This window comes from Dreissena polymorpha, chromosome 5 (assembly GCF_020536995.1).
Source record: "Dreissena polymorpha isolate Duluth1 chromosome 5, UMN_Dpol_1.0, whole genome shotgun sequence".
NCBI lineage: Eukaryota > Metazoa > Mollusca > Bivalvia > Myida > Dreissenidae > Dreissena > Dreissena polymorpha.
This window is the reverse complement of record NC_068359.1, coordinates 106,913,696-106,916,535: the sequence shown is the minus strand read 5'-3', so window position 1 is coordinate 106,916,535 and position 2,840 is coordinate 106,913,696. Positions and strand designations below refer to the sequence as shown.

General features: G+C 31.1%; 1 long non-coding RNA gene across 1 annotated transcript; it reads right to left on the bottom strand.

The window, feature by feature from the left end:
• Nucleotides 1–996: 996 nt before the first annotated feature.
• On the bottom strand, nucleotides 997–2,394 carry LOC127880893 (uncharacterized). The gene is made up of 3 exons (XR_008049804.1): nucleotides 2,299–2,394; nucleotides 1,883–1,947; nucleotides 997–1,077 (listed from the first exon to the last, which is right to left on the bottom strand). It is a non-coding gene; the product is annotated as an uncharacterized LOC127880893 (long non-coding RNA).
• Nucleotides 2,395–2,840: the final 446 nt, after the last annotated feature.

The following is a 2,840-nucleotide window of genomic DNA, read 5'->3' as shown; positions in this document are numbered from 1 at the left end:
AAAACAAGAACTTGGTGCGATCGCTGATACGTGAGTCATTTGCGATGTGTGCATTTTGCAATTGTTCTTATTTATTGTAAACAACTGTCAAATTCATATTTGTCCGCGTTTATTTGTTGTCTTTTGTGAAAATAATCTCCAAACTTAATGAACGTGAACATGCACTAATTTTATGGATAATACTTGTTGTTTGAATGAAAAAGTAATAACATATAATTTGCATGTATCATAAACTATAATAATGGATATTCTCTAAAAAGGGAAACCTATTAGAAAACGTTTACAAGACATTTACTATGCATAAATTTTGATTTCATTACTATTACAAATCTATTTATAGATGTAGGAATTTACCTATAGATATGTATATGCCGATAAAAGTTACACTGCCATGACGCAGTTGGTAGCGCATCGGTGCTCGTGATTATATTTGACCGAATAGTCGGTGGTTCGAAATTACATTGGGGACTTTTTTTTTCTCAACATTTTCAAAATAAATTATGACGATTATTTAGTTATTCTTAAATTCTTGATCTTAAATGTAATGTTAATTAATGTTTATTAATTTTAAAAAAGGTGCTATAATTAATGTGCATATTATACACCCTGTTAAGAAGATATAGGGTACACCTGAATCCATATGTGCATCTGTCCTTGTGTCTGTCTATGTTGTAATTGAGTTCCAATACAAAATGTATTTTTGCAACAAATGCTGTAGAATATGCACTTGTTGATGGCAAGTGCATTGTTGTAATGCACTTTATTTGTAAATTAATAAAACACTCAACAACAGGAATAATATTTTATTCTCAAATGCACATATTATTGCATTTTCAATCAATAGTAAAACGATGACATTAAATTTGATTATCAAGTTAAGACACATCAGCATATTGCATCACTTCTGACATAAGGCAGAACTTTCATTCAATATAATGCACATAAATGCACCGATCATAATCCATTTATATCAATATCTATTTATCTGCATATAAATGATAATCTATTTATTTACCATATGTTCTTCACTGCTGGCTGTTGTGGCACGCTCACTGCTTTGTAACGCATATGAAGAAGCTGCAAAAATTAAACGCAAAAATTAATTCAAACATATAACTTTGTAAAACACTTACGCACATACACTTATGCTCATTAATAATAATAATTAGTTGATTACCAAGAAATACAATGTCTGCATTTGCACTCATTCCTTGAATAAATGAACTCAACAACAGAATTGAAATAGTCAAGAGATTTAAAGTATCTAACAAAAAGGAATAGAAATACTTCCTTAAATGCACAAACTTCATTAGCCGATCTAAATTAATGATCTTAATGTTTTATTTTAATTGTCCTTATACCAAACCCTGCTATATTTACAACAAACAAAGACTTTGATACAAGTTGCCATTTCATACCATATTTCTGTGAACGAGTTCATGAATATTGTTATTTAGTGCACCTTTGGTGAGCTTACCTACATATTTCCTTGATGAGTTTAATCAATAATCATATGAATTGACAAGTGTCAGATCTTTTTTATAACACTAATTCAATTACGCATTTAGACAATTATTATTAAGTTAAATTTAACGAAAAAAACTGAAAATTGTTTTCAATGCGTGACGTAGCTGTATATATTCTAGCACCATTTCAGCAAAATAATACAGTATCATAAAACATACATTAACCAATGAAAATGCTCATAAGCTTTTTTACAAATTTTAACAATATAAGTAAGTAGTCATTGTGATTATATCACATACAAAACACATATTAGGTTCGACATGTAGTAATATTGAAACAAACTAATTGCAATTGATTATAGTTTTTCAACAAAATTAATTAAATGAAAGCATAACAAAAAAAGTAATTAACTTACACCGAGCCTTGGAATTTTGGTTCTTCTTCTGGCACTGTTCACCAGTTTTTGCGACCCCAAATTTTCTGAAAGTTTAATAAAAACAATTGTATGATGTATAGCAGTATTTATGAAACACATTACATTTCATGTTTGCCATCATAACTGTCGATAAGTTTAATATAAACGACATACAGGGTAATAGTTATCAATGTAAACGTGTAGTAAATGAAAAGTTCGTTTGGAAATATGCAGATTGTAATCAGATACGAATAAAACACACATGGGTACGAATCTAACAGGGTACGAGATGAAAACTAAAACAATAGACCTCCTTAAATGGTAAACTTATCCGTGAAACCACAAATATTCATTATTAATACTTAAATAACAATTCACTTGTGCAAATTTTGGAAACAAAGAACGTGCAACCGTACCATAAATCATAACAAATGTTTGAACCTAAAACACATTCCACAATCACATCCGAAATCCGTAAGTACAATTTGCTGAGTGGTTATGCCCCTTGTTTACTTAGTGCATTATTCGGCGCTAGTAAAAACGACATCGGTAGCAAATCCAAAAGTAAGCTATTAAATAAAATATTACAACTATAAGGCAGATACGATAATAACATATAACTTACATTGATATTCTACTCGCCACCTCGTCCCATTTTTTTCTTCGAATAACCAAATTCTTTTCGGCTCCGATCCACTTATACTCGCGGATAGAAGGTTCAAGCGGTCCCGAACCAGCGCATTAAAAACAATCTCTGGCTCGGACCAATCTTGACCTGCTGGCGCTTCGTTTCGCTGTCTTCAACTGCCAAACACTCCATTCAATAAGTTATAGCAAACATGTCCGCTACTATTTTTGACACTATTTGGCGCGTTTTCCCTACTAGAGAGTTCGCTTAGTCGTGACGTCATTTAAAAAACACAATCTTATTGAAGTCTATTTCCAAATGCGTTCGTGA